Source organism: Dermochelys coriacea, chromosome 1 (assembly GCF_009764565.3).
Source record: "Dermochelys coriacea isolate rDerCor1 chromosome 1, rDerCor1.pri.v4, whole genome shotgun sequence".
In the NCBI taxonomy this organism is placed as follows: Eukaryota; Metazoa; Chordata; order Testudines; family Dermochelyidae; genus Dermochelys; species Dermochelys coriacea.
In genome coordinates this window covers 104,618,727-104,633,247 of record NC_050068.2, presented here as the reverse complement: position 1 = coordinate 104,633,247, position 14,521 = coordinate 104,618,727, and positions in this window count along the sequence as shown.

Genomic DNA, 14,521 nt, shown 5'->3' with positions numbered 1-14,521 from the left:
AGATTGGATATTAGGAAAAACTTTTTCACTAAGAGGGTGGTGAAACACTGGAATGCGTTACCTAGGGAGGTGGTAGAATCTCCTTCCTTAGAGGTTTTTAAGGTCAGGCTTGACAAAGCCCTGGCTGGGATGATTTAACTGGGACTTGGTCCTGCTTTGAGCAGGGGGTTGGACTAGATGACCTTCTGGGGTCCCTTCCAACCCTGATATTCTATGATTCTATGATTCTATGATTCTATAAGTAATCTAGCTAGATATGCGTTAGATTCTGTTTTGTTTAAATGGCTGATAAAATAGCTGTGCTGAATGGAATGTATATTCCTGTTTTTGTGTCTTTTGTAACCTAAGGTTTTGCCTAGGGATTTGCCAAGGGATTCTCTGTGTTTTGAATCTGATTACCCTGTAAGGTATTTACCATCCTGATTTTACAGGGGTGATTCTTTTATTTTTTTTCTTCAATGACAATTCTTCTTTTAAGAACCTGATTGCTTTTTCATTGTTCTTAAGATCCAAGGGTTTGGGTCTGTGTTCACCTATGCAAATTGGTGAGGATTTTTATCAAGCCTTTCCCAGGAAAGGGGGTGTAGGGTTGGGGGAGATTTTGGGGGGAAAGACATTTCCAAGCGGGCTCTTCCTCAGTTATATATTTGTTAGACGCTTGGTGGTGGCAGCAATAAAGTCCAAGGGCAAAAGGTAAAATAGTTTGTACCTTGGGGAAGTTTTAACCTAAGCTGGTAAAAATAAGCATAGGAGGTTTTCATGCAGGTCCCCACATCTGTACCATAGAGTTCAGAGTGGGGAAGGAACCTTGACATTTGCATTTTAAAATTCATTCTGCCTTTAGCATCTGTGGTGAAACTAAGAACAAAAGTAACTATCATTTACAATTCGTGGTAATAGCTTTTGTGATGCATTTTAGATATCTGTTATGGAGAGAGCTTCTCTGACCAGCCAGCTCTGTTTATTCAGCTTCCTCCAGCCACTGCTGCTACTCAAGTTCCTTTCAAGTATCTTATTAGAGATTCTCAGATCCGTTGTTCTTTTCTCCTGATCTCTGTCTCCTCACTGGAGATACTCACCAGCTTTCTTTGTTTCTCCAGGTATTTTCAGTGGAAAGGTTTATAAGCACCTTCTCGCTCCCTACAGTCCTTCCACCACACAGACTAAAAAGAGAGAGCTGCTTATATCCCTGTCCCCTTTCACAATATGAGTTGATGCATCAGCTGCAATTTCTAGGGCACTAGGAATTACTAATCCCAAAATGCCTCTCTTCTAAGTGGAAACCAGGCCCGGGGGAGAGACTGAATCTTGTACTTCCTATTCCACCCCTTAAACGGCCAACTCACCTTGTCATAAGTAGTTTAAAGCAAACAAGTGGCATAGAAAAGATACCATTCACCCGATGAGGTCAAAGGAAATGGACAATCTTCCTGAAAATACAGTACAAGAAAGTCTTGAGGATTAATAAAAAGAAAAGGAGTACTTGTGGCACCTTAGAGACTAACAAATTTATTAGAGCATAAGCTTTCGTGAGCTACAGCTCACTTCATCAGATGCATTACGAAAGCTTATGCTCTAATAAATTTGTTAGTCTCCTAGGTTCCACAAGTACTCCTTTTCTTTTTGCAAATACATATTAACACGGCTGCTACTCTGAAACTTGAGGATTAATATTAGACATCTTTTTCAGGGGAGCCCAGAGAGAACCTAGCATTGGCTTGGGATATCCAGAGTGACATCCAAATCTTTGACTGTATAGGTTTTCTTCAACAGATTAGAAATGCACTAAAACAGCAAACAAGTTACATCAGGAATCAGGATACTACTTCTGTGTAGCCATTTTAAATGTGCCAATTTTTCTAAATTAACTGTTGTGGTAGAATTGGAATAGTGCTTGTAATACCCAGACTGCTGGAGGGACTTGTTTTGGATCATAATATTGGTTTTATTCTTTTCCATCCAAAGTTATAACTTGTATACTGATCTAAGGGCCACTTATCTAATCTTGCAAATTCTAGAGTCATAGAGAATGGGTAATGTGTGAGCAGTTCTACTCTGCAGATAGTAATTAAATATTTGCAAATGTTCACAATGTGATGCTGACCCTGGAAAAAAAACAAGTAATAGGGATGATGAGAGATTCTTTTCCCACTCTGGAGAAACCTCATTTAGAATGCCATAAACCTCATCAAGTCTTATGTTCACCTCTGTTTTTTTGAAATGGAAACAAAATTCTTATTAAATAGATAAACCAGCTGCATGATGTGGTCTAGATAGTTTGTTTTGTGACTGGATTTTTTATAAACAAAGCTCACCAATGCATAGTGTTTTCCTCTGATTCACAAAAAAATCTGCTGCATGAACAAAATAAGAAAAATGAAAAATGAGGACTTAACTAAAATGTCTTCTACTTAAGTCATTTAAGCCATTCCAGAGAGTAAAAATTGGTACTTTGAAAAATCCTTGGAAAAATATACGATTACTCTGTCATGCACCATTTAGTTAAGTACAGATCATTAACATGTCTCTGCTTTGTTCAACTTACATTCAAAGGATGTTCTGTTTTAACTATGCAGGCAATTAACATCTATAATTGTCATGTGCCTATTTTTTTCTTTTTCTTGACTTTTTATTATAAAAATGACTACCATGGGATGTATTCACATAATTAACATATTTGGAGACCATCTGTTGGAAAAAATTTCCTGCAGGGAAATGTCTAACTTTTGCTCCATTTATCTTCTGTTATTTAGCAAAGGGACATAATGGAGAATTAACTGTAGCAACTTATTTTGGCTAAATTGTGTATTCTGATAAAGATCAATGTCCCTTTATACAGTTTTTGGGACTAATATATAAAGGGATTTGTGACTTTTCCAGAGCAACTAAAAATTGCACAATGACTGAAAGTAGACACATTCTAATAATATTTTCCACTGAAATATATTTACATATGCAATTTCACTCATAGATGTCAAGATCCTATTGATAATGGACTGTATGCTTCAGAACTACCCTGTTAATACTTCAGTTACATATCCTTAAACATGTCAGAAACAAAACACATTGCTTCTTACCCTGGTACATAGATTGTTTCCCTTTTCTGAGTCCTTATCCATGAAAAATTGTCTTTGATGATCATTGCTACAGATCTTTAATCCACAGTATATGTGTATATTACATATTCTGCAGTTGTTCCTGTACTGAAGTGGCTTGGGGAGGAGAATATTGACCTTAGCATGTACTTGTGGTCATTCTGCATTTCTCAGTTGTACTTATTAAAACCTTTTCCACCTGTTTATAATCGTAAGTGGAAAGAGGTGGTTTTACCATCACAGGAATACTATTCTATTTGAAGAGCTGGGAAAATTGTAGGTTTCATTTATGTACTGTAATATGCTAGTTTTATGCCACTGGAGTTGTACCACCAAGAAACGGGAGTATTGGAGTGGAGAATCAAGTCTTATATGTTTTCTTTATGGAATGTTGTCATTATTAATTATTAATAATAACAAATTATATAGTGTTAACATACGATAAGTGGTTGGTGGACAAAGGAAGAAGTCCTTGCCTCAAGCAGTGAATACATCTAAAAAAAGATGGCAAGTGAAAGATAATAAAAATAGAGCAGGAGAGGAAGACATGAATTACAACTGAAAGATCATTATATTCCTTTTGAGGCTTTTCCATGATAATCACAACTGTCATATGTGAGCACATCTCATACATACATTTATCTTCACAACACCTCTGTGAGGTACAGCAGTGTTGTTAATCCTATTTTATAGACGAGACACAGAAAGATTAATCCAGGAACTAAAAAAAAAAAAGATTTCCTGAGTCTTAGTCTCAGTCCTTAACCGAAAGAAATTCTATGAGTTTTCATGGTAGTTGGTATGCATGGTATTCTTCTATTGTATTGATTGGTTTAAAAACAATGGTTTAATTTTATGACAATAGGATTATGATAAAGTGTATTTTGGGGGATTTGTTAAGCTTTATGGGGAGGCTGAATAATTTGTAGGGTATGCCATGGTAAGAGAAGGAAGAAGCAAAGATGGAGGAGAATGAAATGGAGACTGAGATTTGAAATGGTAGATATTAACAAAGGGAGGAAGAAGAGAGAAGATGGGAGGATCACAGTGTCTGGAAAGAAGTAATGACCTCTTATTCACAAATATGAGTAGAAATCAGACAGGAGAATTAGAACAACTAACCATTTAATCAGTCAGTTATCAAAGGTAAAGTTCAGAGTTCTGAAGTTGAGGGTTCTGGTGACATCTGGATGCCTGTGGGGTCTATGAAGGCACTAACTTGTGCTCCCTGTACTTGTGCTGTTACTAGTAGTGAGGGAAGAACTATCTGCCTGAATGTTTAATGGTAGTGAGTCCTACAAACTACGTAGCTTTTTATTTTATACAGTGTACTTCCTTCTATCATTTTAAAACATTTTGTCTTTTAATTTCAGTGTATGTCCTTTTGTTGTTATAATATGATAAAAGATAAATAGGAGCATCCAAATAATCTTCTCTAAACCATTTGTCATTTCACATACCTATGTCATGTCACCTAATATTTATCCATTCTTTACCCTCAGTGTGCCAGATCCTCAGCTGCTGTAAATTGCATAACACTATTGAAATCAAATTAATACCAGTTTTCATCAGCTGAGGATCTGCTGAGGACTATACTCCTAATATGCCTTTTCATACCTCTAAGCTCTTTTTGTTGCCCTTTGCTGAAACTTATACTTTCTATTATATCCTTTTTGAGAAACAATGACAAAGGAGAACACAATATTCAAGGAGAGGGCATACTATTGATTTATACAATGGCATAATATTTTCAGTATTTTTCCTCTATCCCTTTTTGAACATCACCTTACATCCTGTTTGTCTTTTTGACAGCTGATGTGCATTAAGCAGATGTTTTCTTCGAGCTGTTCACAATGATCCTTAGGTCTTTTTTCCTGAGTGGTTACAATTAATTTAGAACCTATCCATGTGTATGAGTCGTTCAAATTGGTCCTTCCAATATACATTATCTCACACTTCTTTACAATAAATTTAATTGGCATCCCTGTTGCTCTGCTTACCTATCATTATTAGGACTTTCTGAAGTTCCTCAACTCTCTCAAGACTAAAAAGAATGATTTTGTTATCCACATATTTCAGACACTCATCTTCTCTTCCAGATCATTAATATATTATTTAACACCAGTCATAGTAAGTTAATTAACTCAACTCTTTAGCTATTCCACTGGTAACCTCCATCTGTGATTAAAATTGATATTTTTGACTGTTTCTTATCCATGACAGGACTTTAGCTTTCACTTTATGATTATTTTCTTTCCACAGCTCCTTGCAAGAAACTTTAAGGCAGCTTTCTGTAATTCTAACTAAATTCAAACTACAAGTGGCAGCTCTCTTATTTTGTTGATTTCTTCCAACTCTAACAGGTTGAAGATGCATGATCTTCTTTCACATAAGCTGTATTAATTTGTCCCTATCATATCATGATTATCTAGGTATTTTATAAATCTGTTTAAGTTACTGCTACTAAACTAATGCTCACTCTGATGTAATCTCCAGGATCATATCATCAGGATAGAGCATAAGGATGGCCTAGTAGTTTTGACACTAGCCTAGAATTTTGAAGAGCTAGCTTCCCAGCTCCACCATGTTCAAAGTTTGAACTCTTTTGGGTTGTTTTTCCTTGCATTAAAGGAGTTCAGATCAATCCACAGTCAGAAACCTTGAGCCACCATGTGCAAATTCTGAGCCACCATGTGCAAAATTGATCACTGCCCCTCATGACCATAGGAGTAACATCTGGGGGTTGAAGGGAAGATATTTCCAACCCTTGCTCCTCTCCCCACTTACATTTTTAATATCCTTTTCTTAGTCCCTAATTACACCTGCAGCTCTTGTTCATTGTCATTCTTAGTTTCCCTCTACCCCCTTCCCCTACTTTTTTTTTTTTTCATGTGATGGTGCCTCTGTTTATGGCTGATGAAGACTATTGAAGGTCACTGACCACATGGTGTCTGAGAAAATCAATGTCAATTTCAAGAAAAATAGCCACCATAATGAATGTAACAGTCCATTCCAATATTGCAAGCATGAAAACTTTTAAAAATAAATAGACTTCTTTCTACCTTGCTTGTGTATTGCATAGGCATGGAAGGTATAATGGTTTGGTATGTTTTTATTGACAAATTTAGGATGGCTTTATAAGTGTGAATCCATGAGTGAGCTATTCTGATCTGAAAAGAGAGTTGTTTTGGTCTGACCAAGTGTGTATATTCTAAAAGATGGGTGGGTATATATATAGTCACGTTTTTGGGGCAGGGACCATATGTTGATGTGTGCTTCCACAGGAACTAGCACAATAGGGCTTCAATCTCAGTTGGGCTTTTGAGTATACTGCAGTAATAATAAATATAAGAGTTATTTTGAAGTGTTTGGGGAAGCAGTGCATTAAAAATATAGGTGTGAGGGGCAATTAAGAAAAAAGCTGTGGGTGGCCATACACAGAGAATGCACCACAATATCTTTATTGCCTTGGGCTTATGGGATAGTTGTGACCCTGTGGTCCTTATGGGCCAAAGTCATCATCAATCTATATCCTCTGTCTCCCTCGTAGGTAGGATTCAGAATGAGCTGATTTCAGGGAGTAAGTTGAAGAAAACATTACCTTGGGCTACAGGTTATATGGTAAGAGCTCTGTAACCCCTGCGCTGGAACCACTTAAATGCCTGGCATAGAAGAACATGGGTGATGGGGGGCAGGTAGCACCCCTGCCCTGTGTTTAATTTTAATAACAATTTTGGCCTGCCTCTTAAAATTTATCCATTTGTCTGTCCTCATTTTGCCACTGTGTTCCCATCAGTTTACTTTGATACAACTGAGGTCAAAGACTAGCCCATTATTTATACCTAGATCTCCTTAGCTATTCAGGGTGTGCATATCAAAGGACTCAGGGTGCAACAGAGAAAGCAAAAAGACTAACACAATCTACCTACACTGTTAGTAGATTGGTCCCCTTCTCATCATAGTGAGGCTGCTGTAGGGAGAGATTCTGGCAATGAGCTGCATTTTTTTTCTCTTTGAACATCCATGAGTTCCTACTAGAAAGAAGAAGAATGGGGAAAAAAACAAAAAAAAAACAAACCCCAAACAAACCAAGAAGAGGCGTCTATCAGACAATGTGGCTTTGTACATGAAGAAGGTATTATGTTCAACCTGACCTCAGCCTACGACTCTTGACCTCAGCTCTAGAAAATGTGTCAGTTTTCTTGGCTGAGTTCAAGTGGTTGAAATGCTTCTAGTACTGTAAGAAAACGCACACAGACACAAGTGCACTTATTTCTATGAAGTCAGGAGGTGACAAAGCTCTCTTTGCATCTGGCAAATAAAATTCTTTCCTGCTTGCATAATTGCTTAGATGTTTTTGTTTGAAATTCTATTCACATTGACACTTTGTATGCATTAAACTGGCTTGAATGATGTCTATTCTCATTAGTTTTTTCACAGTTACTATTTTCCTCACAAGGTACATGATGCCAGAGCAAAGAAAAGTTAACAATTCCAAAACTCTGAGGGTGCCTTTGTTGGAACCAGTGTAATTTTTTTTAATCCACATTCCTTTCACTTTCTTAGCTCCCATAATCCCTGAAGAGAACAGTCAAACTTTGTGTTTTAATTAGGATTTTAAGTATTTATGGCCTTGAGTAACAAAAGAAAAAAAGAAATTCTAGGGTTGTTGTGGGAAAAAGAGTAGGCCAATGTTGCATTCTTTGTGATTGTCATTTACATTTCTAAGAACAGATGCCAAAAGTGAAAATGGTTTTATGATTTGCTGCCAATTGTGACTAAAAAGTAATTCAGAGTATTTTACTCTAAGTGTTGTAAAAAAACACCTAGCAAAGGAAATGAACTTTAGCAAGGGCTGATGCTCAATGAAGAGAATAAACTGGAATGCTAACAACGAGGCTATAAAAAGGTTCATAAATCAGAACTCCTAAAATCAAAATGGTGCTTGTGTAAACATATATTACACAGCATTCCAACTATTTAGAAACCTCCAAATTTCAATAGGATCTTGTGCCAGGCAAGTTAAGTAAAGAAAAATTCCAAATGATATGTAACAAAAAATGTGCATTGCTTCAGTACATTTATCCTTATACATTTTTGAGGTTTATTCATTCATTCATGGCTTTCTAAGTTACTGAAGCATCATATTGCCCTGTTTATGCATCGTTCTGGATTCTGATGGTGGGTGTCTGATTTGTATGACTTTTTTTTTTTTAATCCTTGACAGCCATTATTAGCCAATAAGAGAGCAGGGATCAGCATAATCACTATTTACTTATTTCTCAATTACCATACTCCAGATAATCGAATACGTCCATTCTGGTTAGAATTTCCAACCTTATGTCCTGATTGGCTCCTATATTCTGAATGCTAGTAACAAAAGCACCACATCAGCTCTTTGCTCCCTTCAGTTGAGCCCTAAGAACTGGAACATGTGCATGAAAAAGAAGAAAATAACCCCCCCAAAGAAAGGAAAATAGGAGTGTGAGGTTGAAGTGTGCAGAAAGAGTGAAAAGGACACTAGAAACCCAAGTGTAGAGACCAACAGGTAATCAGAGTATAGGGAAGTGAGAACAAGGAAGTTAATAGAAGGAGAAGAGGGGGGGAAAGATGGGTGGATAGGGAGAGTTAGGATGATGGAACAGTTGTTTTTTTTAATTAATTGCAAAGGAAACCAAAATGGAGAGAGACCAAAGGTAAAGAGACAAAAAGAAGGGGAAAATAATTACGGTGCAAAAGATTATTTGTTTTGCAGTACTTCCAAAGAGGCCTAATTGTTTTATGTACTTTTCAAACACACAAGAAGACTGCTGTACAAAACACAACATATTCAGGAGGAGAGAGATTTTCAAAGGCACAAATGGATTTGAGGCAACCAACTCCCATTGATTTTTTCAGTGAGAATTAGGCACCTAACTGCCATTTGTTCCTTGCAAAATCTCCTCCTGTCTATCAGACAAGATAAAACAAGTGAGCGTAACAAATAGTAAGGAAGGAAGGCAATAGGAGAATCAATTAACAATAAGCTGTATAGATGAGCTATGTGTACAGAATGATGGTTCAAAATAATTTGAAGGATGTTGTTTTCCTTATATAAATAAAGTCCAGTACCCCACTCAACATGGCCATTATTGGTTATATGTAATAGACTCAACAGCAGAGGTAATATTTAAAGAAGGATTTGAAGGAGGATAGTGTGGTTTTCATTTGCACCAGTATCCTTTTTATCACTCTAGGTATAAACACCTGTCAGAATGCTTTGAAGGAAACTCAGAATCAGACCCAGAGAGTGTAGTGAGAGAGAAAGAGGGAAGGTAGAAGGAAGAAACTAATTCAGCTGTAGGACAGACCGAATACTGTCAGTTTATTTTAACTGGCCATTGATTCTGGTTTTGATCTCCTCCAAACTTCGGGTGGCAAAGAGATGTATTTCCCCATGAGTCACTTTCCCAGGAGAGTGCCCACACTCCTTCTCAATATGGTAATAGCATTAGGCCTTATTTTCTTGAACAATTCCACTGTATATTTTCATAAAGCACATTGAACAGCATCTTTCTTGGGGCAAAGGGAAAATTGATGCAAGGTGAATGATTAGCTAAGGGTATGAGTTCCTGCCAGCCTTTTTAGCTTGTAGGGGAACCTACAGAGAACCAATGCAAGAAAAACTTCTCCTCTCCCGTTTGCCATTAGAACAAGTCAGCACAGAGCAAGCTTATAAACATGAATTGTGTTCTTACCATTGTACAACAGTGGCTGATTCCAAAACAGAGATCTGGAGCCCCTTTAGCTCTCCTGTAAGATTTGTGAGAAAGTAGTTTGAGAATATATTGAGAATTTCTGATTGAATTTATAATTTTAGAGCAACAGAATAAAAAGTCTGGGAAATTATCTGTGGCCAGATTCTGACATTTGGAACAGACCAAATACAATGCACTGGAAGGTGCTGTCCATTTTTCAGAATCCACCAAGCACACAGGAAAGCACTGCAAAATACCACAGGAGAACAGGAGTGCCACCAAACTGCTCCAGTATGATCTCATAAGGCACACTCTACTTCAATAAGCCCCTTTGAAAATTCCTGCTTAGATGCACGCAAACACACACTCTGGTTTCCTGCCTGCTCAGATTGTGACCATAAAATGTCCCATGGCTGTGTGCATAATTAGAGTATGTGAACAGATTTTTCAGAGTGAATACGCGCTTAACACCTTTGAAAATTCTAATTAAAACTACCCACTTGTTTATGGGGTGAGTTGCAGAATTCTTGAGTGATGAAAATCTGGCTTTGTCCTGCTCTTAGAATATTTTGACTGCTCTATAGTTTGTTTCTCAAATGATTTATACTAAACAAAAATATAGATTTTCTGTCAAACATCAAGAGCTTTTATAGTTGTCTCATTAGTGACTGCTTGGGAAATAATCAGAATTTATGACATGTGAAAGCATGTTTTTTATGACCTGTTAACTTTGGTTCCTGTACCGTGTGTAGAGAGAAAGTCTGAAAAGTCCAATTAAACCATTGATTTCTTTAGTTTTGCAATACGAGGACCAAAATGAGCGGCTTTTTACATTAATATGCTTCTTTCACAAAAATTGTGTATCTGATAAAATGAGCTAGGATAGTTTTGTTCTGAAGATTTTTTATGCCTAAATATATATTTATTGATGTAAGTAGGCCAGTTGAAATAGATGGCATGCCTTGTATATAGCAATCACAACTATCAACTCTGTACACACTATGTATTAGAGATGGGCCCAAGTCAGAAAGTTCAGCTTCAGAAGCAGTATGGAATCCAACCTCTAAAATTCGGGTATGTTCAAATTCTTTGTTCCTTTCCCCTCCCACCCAACCCCCTACCCCTGTCCATTGTGGAGATGGAGTCACACTCTCAGGATTTTAATTCAGTTCTGTATAGGCATGTGTACTTCCTGTCAGTTCAGGGGAAGGGGTTCAGGCCTTGTCACTAGAATCCACAGTGAAAATCAAGAAATATTAGAAATTCCAAGCTGACCCATCTAAACCATAGACAACCTTCTAGCATGTCCATCATGCAGGTTCATATTTGCTGCCAACTGGATAAAAACTAGTCTTTGCAATCCAGTGATTTAAAAAAATGATTTGTAATACCCTGATAAAGGTTTGATACCTTGATTTGAAGGCACTACAACACTTTATATAGTACCCTGCTGACTCAAGGCCTAAAGGACCATGAACTGGAATAGTAGGAATTCTTCTTGCTACAGGTTAGGAGTTTTTTGTTTTCTACTGACTTTCCACTTCTAACCTTGCTTATTGTATATAAATATTTTTCTTGTTATATATCCACTAAAATATCCACTCCAGTCTTTAGTGGGTGCCATTTATAATTTGAATGTTTACTGCTCATTAGTATTTGAGGTATTTCTCTATATGTAACCGTTCCGCCAGGTGGAGCCAGCAGCAACCAAGGCTGGGTTTAATATCTAGGGGTTCCTTTTCAACAATAGAACACACAACCAGCTCGAGCCCCCACCCAGAAACCTGGGAAAATTACACACCACCCCTGGAGGAAATACTTCCCCACTCGAAAGCAAAGAGTCTGAGTGTAGAAAAGAAACTTTTAACGAAAGAAGTCACTAGACATTAATTAGGGAAAATGCCCCAAGCAGGATTCATAATCATAAAACGGTGAGCAGGACACCCACCCCAGCATGCGGAGGGCAGAGTCTTCTGCCTCATATTCTTGAGTTCTACAACCAAAAGTTCCTTTTCTGTGTTCCTCTCTGCTCCCTCACCGTACCTCACTCACAGTGGTTGTCCTTGGTCAGTGAGGACCCAGGGTTCAGAAGTGCAACTGTGTGAATTCACCTCTGACCCAGGGAAGAAGGCACCTGGTTTTCTCCACTATCTGAGCACCTACTCTGGCTGGCTGCCCCGCCAGCAGCTGTTCCTCACCACCTCCTGCTGGCTCGCCTGGCTGACTGTTCAGTGCCTCCCACCGGCCAAATGCTCACCGCTGACCGACTGCTTGCCACTTTTGCTGGCCCCTCCCACCAGTCACCTCTGCTGTCACCTGCCTCTCTGCTGTGACCTTTGTAGGTCAGTCTCTTAGTGATTGTCAGCTCTCAGCAGGCTGGGCAGAAACCCTGCCCCACCACAAGTGATTTCAGCACTTAAAATAACAAAAGGTTCTTAATTAAGCCTATTTAGCTCTATCTTTGAACAGTGTGGAGGAACAGGTTAAACCAGACCAGGGACCCTTAGGAAGAGTCCACATCTCCTGAATGGAACACCTGTCCCCACCCCTCTTCCTTTCACAAGGTTCTGGCATTTGAGCCCCTAGCTTAATGAGGTCCTTACAGCTGAGGGTGACCTCATTTGGGACAGATAAAGTACAGTTCACTCCCCTTTACTCAGACAGTAAAGACAACAACATTGATAACAACATTTCACTACCCCCGCATTCAGTATTAAAGTGATTTGTAACCCAACGCCAGCCAAAGTTGATCACATGGAGCTACACAATTGCTCTTTGCTAGAAACCTACACAGAGTAGGTGTGTGCTCCTGAAATCTCTCCTGCTCCCCAACTAGTTGTCAGGAGAGTTCATTCAGATCCTGCACACATATAGTTAGAATGGGAAATACAAAATCTGAATACCTACTGCAGGAGGGAAAAAGCAGTTTTTAATGGCATCCCACTACCAGGCAAATAGAGGGACTGTACTATTTTAGTAGTAAATTACATGAAAATGAAGCATAAGCTGGTTACATTTTACACATAAATATGTGAACCATAAAGTAAAACCAAAAAACACAGACACATGATGGGAATGTGCCTTGCTGAGGCCTAATAAGTTTGAACTAAGTTCTACACATATTTGCTTACTCTAGAATATAACAACATTTTGTGTAATATGTAAAAGAAAAGACATTTGTTAGTAGCCTGATTTGCTTAGCTTCCTATCCAATTGTTTTTGGGAAGCTAGATAATTGGTCACTATTTCTTTGTTTATGAAACCTGAAAGAAAACATGTTTCCTGACAATTGTTATGAAGTTCTAGTGCATTTTCTAAGGGTACCTTTTTATCCAAACATTTGCTGAATATCTTGATGACATTTTTACCATGCAAAATGTCATTTAGTTCAATTACATTCTCTCAAGCAGTGAAATGGCATTCCATAGTTGTAATTGTTTGCCAAAGAATTGTCATTGTTAACTATCAGACAATGCTAAAGTGCATTGAAAATTAACAATTAAAAATTAAATTAAATTAAATTGGGGGCCTGAATAAAAAATGCCAGAAAATTCGCAGCTAAAAGCCAATACCCTTTTCAGAAATCACTGCAATATTTTAATAATACATGTATTATATATTACTTATGTATTAAGTGCTGTTGTGTTAGTTACCGTACAAAAATAGACGTTGGTACTGACCTTTAAAATGCAATGTACACTCAATAATAAAGCATGTAATACACCTGAAGAGGGTATAAACTCTGGATTTAAAGCGAGTGAGAGAGAACATATTTTTATGGGTAATATAGCTGAAAATGGGAATTGTGTCTCAGGGAGGGATTTGAATGGAGAAGGGAAGGTTGATTGGTGCACAAAGGGGAGGAAGATGTTGGGTTTATTTGCCCTTTAAGGCTGATGAAAGCAATCTCCAGGATCAGAACTATCTTATTTCAGGTTTTAGCTGGGGAACATACTAGGGTGAAAAAGGTGGAGGCAGGTAGAGATAAGGGGTGGCAGGCAGAAAACTCCACTGTCTCTGTCTACAGCTCAATACTGCAACTTTGAAGTTCATGGATGGCCCCAGAACTCAGGGTCTTTGGGGAATTGTATTTGTCCAGGAGGGCTGGGAGTCATAGGCTAACAATGCATGCAGGGATAAGTGACTTTATAAACCCTGCCTTTTCCCAGGTCTGGGTGAATCAGGAAGGAGCCAGAAGAGCTGGAAGTCTCTTTGAAGTAAATGTCACCTGTTGGCATTTGCAACCTGGGAAAAGAGAACCCTGGAAGGGGGACTTTGTTTTGAACATTGATTCACAACTTTTGTGGAGGGAAAGCTCAACTAGTAGAAAAGATGGGGGGTTGAGGCAGAAATAAATCCTTTATTTTGAAGGGAGCAAAATGACTTTGATTTTTGTTTGATTGAATGAAATGTTATAGTCAAGAGCAGTTTAGTGACTAAACCCTTGGAGGGAGGGAAAAATTTGTTTGTGTCTGGGAAAGTCAATGGACAGAGCCCTTTAATTTCCTACAAGGGAATTCCAAGCAACAAAGGGAAGAGTGAGTTAGGATAGCATATCAAGATCCATTGTGGCATCATATGCGCTATGAAATTATGAGAGTTTTGTTAATTTAACAATTTGGCTCCTCTGAAACGTAAATATTCATACATGTCATGACATATGGAAAATATACCTCCAGTATGTGCTAC